A 13,080-nucleotide genomic window follows, 5' to 3' on the forward strand; every position below is an offset into this window, starting at 1 on the left:
TAAACATGACCATTTTCGCATATTTTGGGACTGAGACAATACGAACACTAGCCTACAGTATTGCTCGTCACGCCAGCCCACTTTTTAAAAAATGCCTCGTGCATGTCAAGCAAAGGATGACTTCCTGCTGACGCATGTTTTAAATTTCATTATGCCGTGAAGAATCGTGGTGAATTTTAATCCAACGCTAGCTGTTAAACATTTAAAAAAAAATCTCTGTCGATAACTGTGTTTTCTTTATTTGCAGCGTCTTTTTGATGCTGACAAAAAGAAGATGCAAATATATATATATATATATATATATATGTATTTAAACAAGTTCAACGAGGGACGCAGGGGAAAGGGGGCGGCGTTCACCAGTCAGTGAAATTCATGAAAACCACTGTACGGACAGAATCAAACACTACAGTTGGCCTACATCGTCTTGTCCAGGCGCAGTCAAACTCCTCGGAATTAGAAGAACGTTTTGAACTTTTAGGGTCATTGAAAAATTGTCAAATAATACTGCGAATGTAACCGCAACATTGTCGTGCCACAAGGAGTTCTCAGTAAAGTTTTAGAAACTTTCAGCACTGCGGTAAGTTGCAAAAGTTCATTTTAAGCCCTGTCAATTGATGAGATGTGAAAGGTTACAGCTGATACAGTATGATGATGTGTCGGAAATGTGCCTTTCGTCGAATTCGTTCGTCGGTTGTAAAAAAAAATATCTGATTCCTTAGAAAAGTTATTTATCTGTCTGTCTGACGACATGGAGGACAAACAGCCTAATGTCGTGTTAGTTGTTGTATATGAGCAAACCGGCAGCTTAACGCAAATAATATGCAATTCTGTGGTCATCATCAGCTGATAACACTGAAAGACCATTGTTGAACAAAGGCTTTATGGTAACATTGTGACCCATTTTAAAAGTAACACGTTCAGATGCCTGAGAAAGCAACTCTCATAGTTCTTAAACATGTTGGTAAAGTTGTTCTATTGTTGATTGTGTATGGTTGTGAAGAGTACAGTATATCAATGATCCAATGTTGGACCGCGTACATAAAGCTTAATCACTGACAACTTGTCATTCTGTCAATGCAAAAGAGAGAGACTACAAGTGGATGGCAGGTAGCCTAACGGTTAGAGCGTTGGTTGCTTGTTCAAATCCCTGAGCAAACTAGGTTAAAACAAATCTGTCGATCTGTCCATGAGCAGGGCACTAAACCCTAGTCACCATCAATAATGGCTGATTCCATGCCGTGACCCCACTCGCAGGAGGGGGAGTGGGATATGAAGAAAAAAAAAAGTCACATTTCCATTTCACCTCACTTGTACAGGTTACACACTTGTACATATGTGGAACAGGACAAATATATGTACAGGTTACACACTTGTACATATGTGGAACAGGACAAATATATAAATGTATTTATCATAGGATGCAACGTGTCCATGAGCATCCATTTTGCCCCGGGGGCCGCATTCAGTGTTCAACGGAGGGCCGCTCGGAAAAGTTGCTGTTTCCTTGCTGGCAAAATTTGCAAACAATAGTCCTCTATTTTCGATACTCCCTGACCGTCAAGCTTTAGTTTCAGTGATTATTAGCGAACTGGACACGGTCAAGAAACTGTATAAATGTAAGTCCATTATCGTTTCTACCCAGTTTTGATTTGGTTGTAGTCATTTTAAAGTATATTAAACTTTTTTACTAAACCCACCCTCCGGCTCGCAGGCAGTATGTTTAATGTGTTTGACCCCTGTCCTCGAGGGAATCCCCTCTTGGACCGATGGGGACACCGATCTTGAGGTTGCAGACAGGGCTACATCACAAACTGTGAGCCCGACTCATGTATGCATCTAAGTGCTATCAATCCTGTTTAATGGCCAAATCTCTCAATAGGAATAGTTAATTTCTTTGCAAAAAAAATCATATTTTTCAGCGATTTTTCGACCATACGTCCATATAGTATTTCACTAGCCTACATTTTCAGCCTCCGATTACTCCAAGGTAAGTTATTTAATACATCATTGCCTGCACCTTGAGTATGTGCGTCATTGTAGAGTCAACCCGGCAATTTGTCCATTTACATCAGATGATTGTATTACAACAGCCTGTGGGATAATTGCTCTGTTGGCCTAGAGATGGATTTGCTCCACCCTTTTCTAAACACCGCTAAGCCTGCTACTGCACCTGAGCATGGCCACCTGAAAAAATGACCATCACGTGCTGCCCAGTGCCCACTTGTGAAATCACACTGGCCGCAAGGCACTGATTTTGACATCTTTCTTGGAATCAGTAATGTGTTGTCGATAGTTCAATGTCTGGTATCTCTTTCTGAATGAGTTTTGATGGGCCAAAGGCCTTGCATTCCTTAGGTTAATGCCCTTTCAGACAGCACAGCCTGCAGACATATTCGATTAATCTCTGCATCTGTTGTGAATGTCTGTTCCTTTCACACTGAGAAGGATTCTACAGTTAATAACCAAGAATCATCTTCCTGCCACCTCCAGTGTCAAGCCTCAGTCACCTTCTGCATTACCATCCATGTTCATATCTTTCTTGCATAGCTATGTAGTGCCTGGGAATAGAGCTGGGCGGTATCCAGATTTTCATACAGTTTCTGTACCATAATGAGATATATGGTAATACCAGAAGTGCGCACAAGGGGCACTATTCAAAATCTTTACACACAAAACAATTTATGCAACAGGGATCTTGATCCAGGAGAGGATTGTATGTCTCTGCTGTAACCACCAAATTAATCTTGATGTCTAGCCACTTAGCTAGCAAGTAAGCAAATGTATAGCTGGAACCCTGAGCTGGATGACATTTATTTGATACATCTTAGATTTCTTATAGTTATACTTATAGTTAATCATAAGCAGTGGTGTAGCATGCAGCCTCCCGTGAGGTGGAGATGCCCCACCCCCCGGGTACGGAAAATCATACAGTCGGTATTTCGAAATACACCTGTAAATACGGTATAAACAATATATCGCCCGAGCCGACCTGTGAATATCTTTGTGGACCAATGAAACATAGCAACCGATCTCATCACAGACCTCGTTATCAGTGTCTTGGTCAACAGGAACAACCTTGTGGTTGTTATTTGGGCTTTGTACACTGTCACCGCTGAGCAAATAGATATTTGCTGTTGTGCATTGAGAACATGTAAAATGTTAGGGGATAATTTGTTTGTTTTTTATGTCAACGAGTCATTGTAAGATATGTTGAATCAATGGCCTAAGTTATAAGCAATGTTCACATGGAAATAATACAGCCCTTGCCAACACAAATGTGGTTGCCAGCAGGCTAGTCACTCTTTCCACTGGAAACATGCATATGACAGAGAATAATTGAGGTCACGGTATCTTTCTTTATTCAGATGGAGAGACTTCCATCAACATTTAAATGTGTGGAACGATACACGGAAATGCTGAAGGAATCAGTTACAGATAAAGGAAAACCGCACCGCAGAATGTTAGCTCTTTATCAGCGGTGTAAACCCTTCCTCCCATAAGCTGTTCTTCTTGCAGACATTCTTATTGGATATGGATGTGAAACTACATGTGTCCTTTAAAATACAGCGTAAACGTTCAAAGTCAAACCTCAATGCAGTTTTCCCTTTTATTGGCGATTGATTGAATTCAGTCTCGTAATGTTATAATACGGTTCGGTCAGAGCCCTTGACTTTTTCCACATTTTGTTACGTTACAGCCTTATTCTAAAATTAGTTAAATAAAAAAAATCCTCATTAATCTACACACTATCACAAAGCGAAAAATGGTTTCTAGAAATGTTTGCAAATGTATAAAAAATCAAAGACATAAGTATTCAGAGCCTTTGCTATGAGATTTGAAATTGAGCTCCGGTGCATCCTCTTTCCATTGATCATCCTTGAGATGTTTCTACAACTTGATTGGAGCCCACATGTGTTAAATTCAATTGATTGGACATGATTTGGAAAGGCACACATCTGTCTATGAAAGGTCCCACAGTTGTCAGGGCAAAAACCAAGTCATAATGTTGAAGGTATTGTCCGTAGAGCGCCGAGACAGAATGTGTCGAGGCACAGATCTGGGGAAGGAAAGCAAACATTTTAGCAACATTGAAGGTCCCCAAGAACACAGTGGCCTCCATCATTCTTAAATGGAAGAAGTTTGGAACCACCAAGACTCTCCCTAGAGCTGGCTGCCTGGCCAAACTGAACATTCGGGGGAGAAGGGCCTTGGTCAGGGAGGTGACCAAGAACCCGATGGTCACTCTGACAGAGCTCCAGAGTTCCTCTGTGGAGATGGGAGAACCTTTCAGAAGGACAACCATCTCTACAGCACTCCACCAATCAGGCCTTTATGGTAGAGTGGCAAGACGGAAGCCACTCCTCAGCGGTAGGGACTGGGCGACTAGTCAGGATCAAGGGAAAGATGAACAGAGCAAAGTACAGAGAGCTCCTTGATTAAAAACCTGCTCCAGAGTGCTCAGGACCTCAGACTGGGGTGAAGGGTCCCCTTCCAACAGGACAACGACCCTAAGCACACAGCCAAGACAACACAGGAGTGGCTTTGGAAAAGTCTCAATGTCCTTGAGTGGCCCATGCAGAGCCCGGACTTGAACCCGATCGAACATCTCTGGAGAAACCTGAAAATAGCTGTGCAGCGACGCTCCCCTCCAACCTGACAGAGCTTGAGAGGATCTGCAGAGAAGAATGGGAGAAACTCCCCAAATACAGGTGTGCCAAGCTTGTAGCGTCATACCCAAGAAGACTCGATGCTGTAATCGCTGCCAAAGGTGCTTCAACGAAGTACTGAGTAAAGAGTCTGAATACTTATGTAAATGTGATATCTGTTTTTTTTATACATTTGCAACAATGTCTGAACTTGTTTTTGCTGTGTCATTATGGGGTATTGTGTGTAGATTGAGGGAAAACAATTGTATATATTTTATAGTAAGGCTGTAACGTAACAAAATGTGGAATAAGTCAAGGGGTCGGAATACTTTCCGAATGCACTGTGTGTATATATAATATACTTTAAGGTTGTCCTCTCGCCATCCTCAATCATCAATCACGCCCTCATGCTGGGACTAGCATTGTGAAGCCATTTCTGAGTGGTGGAATGTGGAAAGTATGCAACAATAGGTCCCATGTGTACGGGCTAAGCAGTGTCAAGGCAGGGGCAGTGGTAGGCACACCCAGTTCCTCTCTGGGATGACGGAGTCTGGCCTGTGGCTCGCAACGCTGGGGTGCCAATCCACTCTCGCCATTTTTCTGATTCCAGACAGATAAAGGCCACCCTGTGGGAAAAAAAACCGTTAGCACAAAAAAAAAAAAGGAAATATGAGCCATGTAGGCCTACAAAGGCACCAAGCCTCAAGAACTCCATGATCCTCAAGACATTTGTGTCCTATATTGCCTGTTGCTGAGATCTGGTTGATCAGCGGCAGCTTCGTGAATCAGGTGCAACTGGCCCTGGAGATAGAAAGCATGTTTGACATTTGCTGCGATTGTCTCCCGATGAATTTCTGCCCCCATCGACATGTGGCAAAGGTCTGTGATGGAAATATGAAAACAATGCGGTACAGTGTGTCAACAGTCTGTCGTTCATTGGACAACTGAGGCATGTGGTATAGTTTTTACGGTCTTTGTTTGGAACATAATGCTCAGTCAACATGCCATCGCTATTCATGTATCTGGGACCTTCGGTCTGTACATACAATTGTTTGACTACTACTACCTTGAACAGATGGCTGACTAGTAAATGCAGTACAATGTCCTCCGTAATGGTCCAACAGCTACGGCTGTATTTTGCTCTCTGACATTATACCATGGCATGCTTACAATAATCTATACTGTTGCCATGACGACATGTAAATTATCAAGCTTTCTGCTTAGGTTCTTTATAGCCAAGTGTGTGTTGCTAACCCTACAACCACGAACGGCACATACACAAATGAAGGAAACCCTGCTCTAACAAGGACAGTCAATGGTGGTGGTGCAGGAAGCCTACTGCGTTTGTGGAAGGAGGGCTTTGAAATGCTCCGCTGGGCCCAGTCCACATGCCATGAATTCTCCATTTTACTACAGTCTGCCTGCGGTCCAACTCAGATTTCACACAATGGACTGGGGATGGAATGCTGTATGAATACACTCACAAGGAAGAGTCTGCTTTATGTAGACAGTTACTCCTGATGCTCTAATCTAATGAGTATTTTCTATCTGTAGTCAACAGTATGGTGTACACTGTACTCCCCCTAATATATATGTATGTGTACAGTACCAGTCAAAAGTTTAGACACGCCTACTCAAGGGTTTTTCTTTATTTTTACTATTTTCTACATTGTAGAATAATTGTTAAATCAAACTATATTTTAGATTCTTCGAAGTAGCCACCTTTTGCCTTGATGACAGCATTCTCTCAACCAGCTTCACCTGGAATGCTTTTCCAACAGTCTTGAAGGAGTTCCCACATATCTCAAATTTGGACTCATCAGACCAAAGGACAGATTTCCACCGGTCTAATGTCCATTGCTCGTGTTTCTTGGCCCAAACAAGTCTCCTCTTCTTATTGGTGTCATTTAGTAGTGGTTTCTCTGCAACAATTCAACCATGAAGGTCTGATTCACGCACTCCCCTCTGAACAGTTGATGTTGAGATGTGTCTGTTACTTGAAACATTTATTTGGGCTGCTATCTGAGGTGCAGTTAACTCTAATGAACTTATCCTCTGCAGCAGAGGTCTAATGCACTGCATCTCAGTACTAGAGGCGTCACTACAGACCCTGGGATCGATTCCAGGCTATATCACAAAAGAACGTGATTGGGAGTCCCATAGGGCTGTGCACAATTGGCCCAGCGTAGTCCGGGTTAGGGTTTGGCCGGGGTATGTCGTCATTGTAAGTAAGTATTTGTTCTTAACTGACTTGCCTAGTTAAATAAAGAAAAAACTTCCTGTTGCATTCCTCATGACAGCCAATTTCATCATAGCGCTTGATGGTTTTTGCGATAACTAAAATATATATTTTGATTTGTTTAACACTTTCTTTGGATACTACATGATTCCATATGTGTTAGTTCATAGTTTTGATGTCTTCACTATTACTCTACAATGTAAAAATAAAGAAAAACCCCTGGATGAGTAGCTGTGTCCAAACTTGACTGGTACTGTGTGATTTTTATATATTTATCACACACACAGGTCTTGCCTTAACCACTCACAGGATTTGTAAATAATATCCTAGCACAAGCTTCACAGTAGTACCATTCTGGAAGTCTGAACGGGTCATTGAGTAAGAAGACAAAAGGTATAGCAGAATAGGTGTGCCTGATGGCAGTGGCACAACAATGCTGCCTTGGGTGGTTTTCAAATGACCCACTCTCTCTGGAGAGCTTGGTTCAGGAAGCTGTAGTAAGGGACCCCCCTTCAACCCTTACAGGATGAGGCCTTTCCTGTTTGGAAAGGAGAGCAAGCCAATCCCCGTCAGGGTGTCTTCCTTCAGAAAATAGGAGTGCCCTTTTTAAGGGCCTTTAAAATTCCAGAACAGATTCAGCGTAGTCCTGGACTTGTTGAATGGAGACTCCCAAAGTGCTTTTTAGTCCAGGTCCAGCCATGAACTATGTCCAGGAAACGGGCCCTAAGTGGACCCCACAAGATAATTGCTGAAGCCATCAGTGCACTTTCCAAAGTGAATCTTTGGTAATTAGATTTATCTTCTAAATGACTGGAGTTGTGTATCAGGTTTACTCTGAGCTAGGTATGTTATTGGTAATTGAATGAATGGTGGTGCATGTGTATAGTGACTTTTTATTTTAAGAAAGTGGGATGCAAAGCAAGCAGACTACATCGTAAGCATAAGGTAGGTTTGTTCACAGTTTTTGGGGAAATATTTAATTGTCGGGTGAAGTGCTGTTTGAATGACGTGGCACTCCTTTAAAAATGATCACAGCACTTGTGAAAAAGACACCCACATCTTGTCAACTGTTGAAGGCTTCTTAGTACATGTCTTGTCTTGTCAAAGGACAATAACAAGCAACAAGACCTGCCTTCAATGAGTCTGTTGTGCTCATTTGAGGTGTGGAATTTTTGCTGCTTCCATCATGTCGTCTTCTGTTTTCATTGCTCATCAATGACGTCAGTGACTCTCAAATTGTCCAAATGTTGAAACAAACAACAAACTGTTCTTATCAAGAATCATTCTAAGCAGAAGAAAATACAGGTTTCACAATCTCAACGATTTGCCACCAGGGATGAGCTCAGCCAATGTGTATCTCCTGCCAGCAGAACTCATGATTATGAAATGGTTCCATTCCATAATCTGCCTCATATCATGATTATACGTGTAAGGCGTTTGTTGGCCAGTTCCATTTCTCATGTTCAGACCTGAAGCAGTCTTAGATGTAGCAACACATGAACCAAAAACACACCAACAAATAGAATGGCCTCCATCTTGAGGCAAAACACAAGCTCTCAAAATTTAGATTAGACTTTAGCCAACAGGTGGTTGGATATATACATTTAAAAAAATCAATGACAGGGCCTCCCGAGTGGCGCAGTGGTCTAAGGCACTGCATCAGTGCCAGCTGTGCCACTAGAGATCCTGGTTCAAGTCTAGGCTCTGTCGCAGCCGGCCGCGACCGGGAGACCCATGGGGCGGTGCACAATTTGGCCCAGCGTCGTCCTGGTTAGGGGAGGGTTTAGGCGGCAGGGGATGTTCTTGTCCCATCGAGCACTAGCGACTCCTGTGGCAGGCTGGGCGCAGTGCACGCTGACACGGTCGCCAGGTGTATGGTGTTTCCTCCGACACATTGGTGCGGCTGGCTTAAGGGTTAAGTGGGCATTGTGTCAAGAAGCAGTGGTTGGGTTGTGTTTCGGGGGACTCACTGCTCTCGACCTTTGCCTCTCCCGAGTCCATACGGGAGTTGCAGCAATGAGACAAGACCGTAACGACCAATTTGATACCAATAATAAAATCAATGACATACTAATGATAATACAGAATCGATTTGTATACTCCATTTTCATGGAAACACCATACACCTGGCGACCGTGTCAGCGTGCACTGCACAGTAGCTAGGTTTCCATCCAACAGATTGTCATGCAAATATTCTAAATCTGCATTTTCCCAGCGGAGATGTTTCCATTAAATTGACTTGTTGTAGATAGAAGGGTTTTACCTGATGACGTAGTTCTCATAAACATTAGTTTTGTGGTTTACAAGTTACATGTCTTTCCATCAAATTTTTACCTCTTCTGATCATTTTGTTCACCATTTTTTTTTCACCCAACATGGCGAATGTGCCCACTCTGGTTTTGGTACATGCGCTGTAGCCAACAGCTCGCAGATACAGTGTGGGTAGGCTACAGTACCTACATGATGAAATGATTATGGACAAAATAGCAACGTCATTTTTATTTGTCAAACAGCAGCCAAGCATCGATCATCATGTCACCAGAATAAGACCCTGGATATTTATTGGAAAGGAGAATCAAGCTCATCACCGTGCACTTTCACCACACTGTGAAGTTCATCACCGTGCACTTTCACCACCCTGTGAAGTTCATCACCGTGCACTTTCACCACCCTGTGAAGCTCATCACCGTGCACTTTCACCACCCTGTGAAGTTCATCATAACTTATTTCATCTGTAGCCTAATAAACTGCATGGTTTCCTGAGTCGTAATGGGAGGACCCCACATGTCATCGTGTGACTCCCAAGTTTATTTTGATATGATATTGCAAATGGTGTTTCCACCGCCATCATTTGAGAAACAAAATGATATCCCACCTTGCCTAGCGTATTTCGTTTTGCCTACATTTGGAAAGTTTACAAACAAATTTGAGGTTTCCATCAGGCCTTGTGACTTAAAAAAAAAATATATATACTTTACTTGCATAAAAAGGTTGGATGGAAACCTGGTTAGTGTGTGAAAATGTAAACACGTTTGAAATAATAACGAAAGACCATTCCATTAACAATATATATATTATTCTCCCTGGGCAAACTGGCAAATCTATTCCAGCTTAATGCGTGATGGTCCATATTCCATATATAGCCTATCAACTGACATCTTTCCCAGTAGGGGAATGTGTCACTCCCAGAGTCCTCTAGGGCCTCATTGGAGTGGAGTTTTAGGGATAAATCCTCACATTTCCTCTCACAGGAAGTCTCTGAAACTGAGGGGGCGGATTCACCACATGGGCCTATTTTTAGTACATTTCTAACACTTATGGGGATTACCTCCTACCCAGAAAAATGGTCCCACTCATTATTTTATTTAACCTTTTATTTAACTAGGCAAGTCAGTTAAGAACACATTCTTATTTTACAATGACTGCTTACCCCGGCCTAACCATGGGACTTCCAATCACGGCCGGTTGTGATACAGCCTGGAATCGAACCAGGGTCTGTAGTGACACCTCTAGCACTTAGATGCAGTTCCTTAGACTGCTGTGCCACTTGGGAGCCCTAAGATAAGCTTCTGGAATTTGACGAGCGTGTATGACAGTTTGAGTGAAAAAAGTGAGTCTTCCCATTTTGTCTGCTGGCCCTTATCTGAAGGGTTGACTGGAAGCCCTACAGTAAGGGTTCTTATAGTCTACAGTGTTTCTAGTGTAGTGACATCATACACATTTTGTGAACTAGAAATGCCACCGAGCGTGTAAGGCAATGCGTTTGAAAGTGTGTCTCAAGAAATCTGCAACGCAATGGGTGGTACAACTCATAATAATGCTGCTTTCTGACATCACAGTTCTCTAAAACAGGGTCTCCCAAACTCTGTCCTGGGGCCCTCCCTGGGTGTACATTTTGATGTTGTTGCGCTAGCTCTACACAGCTGATTCAAATAACCAACTCTTCATCAAGCTTTGATTATTTGAGTCAGTTGTTTAGTGCTAGGGCAAAAACCAAAATGTCCACCCAGGGTTTGGGAAACCCTGCTCTAAAACATATGTAATGCATAGAGTACACCACATTTACCCAAAACTTCAGCTGTTTGAAACAAGTTTAGGTTTTTGAGTATTGAGGCACATGGACATGCTAAATGTATTAGCTGCAGCTCTTGCATATGTCATTACAGCTAATGATTGCTATCCTCGCTCTTTCTTATGGGGCTTCCACACCAAATATTAGTCTTTTTTAGTTGTTTTCCGCTTAGTTGGTTAGTTTGGACTTAACAATGTACTGTGGTTCGCTCAGAAAGTGTGGTCTGATTCCATTTGCACCATGGTGCGGTTCAAAGCAGGTGAGAAATATTATTGATTGTTTGACTGCGAGCGTTTGATGAAATGCACACAGTAGCCTTCCTTAACTTAATATCTCTGAAACATTTTGTCAGTAGCAGCACATTTGAGGCATCTGATGCAGATTAGGGGAGAGGGTGCTATAACCTACCAGGGAAATAGATTACTGAATCTAGCCTGTTCACTAGCGGTTACAACAGCTATGGTTTTCTCCCGCATGTTGTTGGAAGACCAAAACTAATGATGTTTGGGACACAAGTTATTCTTCTTGATAATCATAGAATGGATTTAGCATGAGACATTTTCTTCCAATAAAACAACTGACTTGAACACGTGGTTGTCTAGGCATTTGAGTTCATTTGGCAACAAGAAAGCAACCGGACCAACCAAAATATATACAATGTAGCAAATAATCAAGGTTATTTGAACTATAGCTCAGAACTGTGTTAAAACGCCCTTAGAGTCTAACTTGCATCCATGAGGGTCATTGCCAGAGTGGTCCTCCATTATTAGTACCCATTTCAAAGACTCATTGAATGTGTCGTAGACCCTACAACCAGTTATGTTGTAAGGATTCAGGAAGTGAGCCAGTCAGCATGTTTTGTTGAAGCTCTTCAGCTCTGCCACTGCTACCTTCTTTTCTTGCTTTGTCCTCCTTCTCTTCCCATCCCTGTCCTCTCTGGCTTGTTTTGTTTGGACTAAACCGTCAACATTTTGGCTTTGCCTCAGTTGGAGTTGAGACGTTCCTATAAGAATGTTTAGGGTGTATGAGAATTGTGAACATTTTATTTAACTAGGCAAGTCCGTTAAGAACAAATTGTTATTTACAATGAAGGCCTACCCCGGCCAAATCCGGACGACGCTGGGCCAATTGTGCGCCGCCCTATGGGACTCCCAATCACGGCCAGATGTGTCTGAGGGGTCAGCTCTGTCAGTCCCCCCAAATGTCATCAGTTGATCCTGCCTAAGTTGAACCATGAGGTTTCCTCTTCAGGCTAGCGTAAAGACCAATGCTGATATACTTAAGCAATAAGGCCCGAGGGGGTGTGGTATATGGCCAATATACATTTGGAGGAAACCTGGCACCATCCCTATCGTGAAGCATGGTGGTGGCAGCATCATGCTATGTGGGGATGTTTTTCAGCGTCAAGGATTGAGGGAACGATGAACGGAGCAAAGTACCAAACTCCTTGAAGAAAACATGCTCAGGACCTGGGGCTAATGTTTACCTTCCAACAGGACAATGACCCTAAGCACACAGCCAAGACAACGCAGGAGTGGCTTCGGGACAAGTCTCTGAATGTCCTTGAGTGGCCCAACCAGACGCCGGACTTGAACCCGATCGAATATCTCTGGAGAGACCTGAAAATAGCTGTACAGCATCGCTCCCAATCCAACCTGACAGAGCTTGAGAGGATCTACATAGAAAAATGGGAGAAACTCTCCAAATCACGTGTGACAAGCTTGTAGTGTCATACCCAAGAAGACTCGAGGCTGTAATCGCTGCCAAAGCTGCTTCAAAGTACTGATTAAAACTTCTTAGGGATCAAACCCCGTTAACGGGATCAATTTGACAACATCCGGTGAAATGGCAGAGTGCCAAATTCAAATTAAATTATTAGAAAAATTCAATACAATCACAAGTGCAATACACCAAATTATCTGAGGACAGCACCCCATCAAAAAAACACATGACAATCATATTTCAACCCGCCAGACGTGACACTCAGAAATAACGATATAATTCATGCCTTACCTTTTGAAGAGCTTCTTCTGTTGGCACTCCAATATGTCCCATAAACATCACAAATGGTCCTTTTGTTCGATAAATTCCGTCGTTATATCTCAAATGTCCATTTATTTGGC

General features: G+C 42.6%; 1 long non-coding RNA gene across 1 annotated transcript in view; it reads left to right on the forward strand.

The window, feature by feature from the left end:
- The first annotated feature begins 342 nt into the window (after positions 1-342).
- The window catches only part of LOC139023245 (uncharacterized), a 36,211-nt gene continuing 23,473 nt past the window's right edge, over positions 343-13,080 (forward strand). Inside the window, exon 1 of the long non-coding RNA XR_011474393.1 lies at positions 343-577. This is a non-coding gene — a long non-coding RNA (uncharacterized lncRNA). The remainder of the gene's footprint in view (positions 578-13,080) is intronic.

Source organism: Salvelinus sp. IW2-2015, linkage group LG28 (genome assembly GCF_002910315.2).
Source record: "Salvelinus sp. IW2-2015 linkage group LG28, ASM291031v2, whole genome shotgun sequence".
Classification (NCBI taxonomy): Eukaryota; Metazoa; Chordata; class Actinopteri; order Salmoniformes; family Salmonidae; genus Salvelinus; species Salvelinus sp. IW2-2015.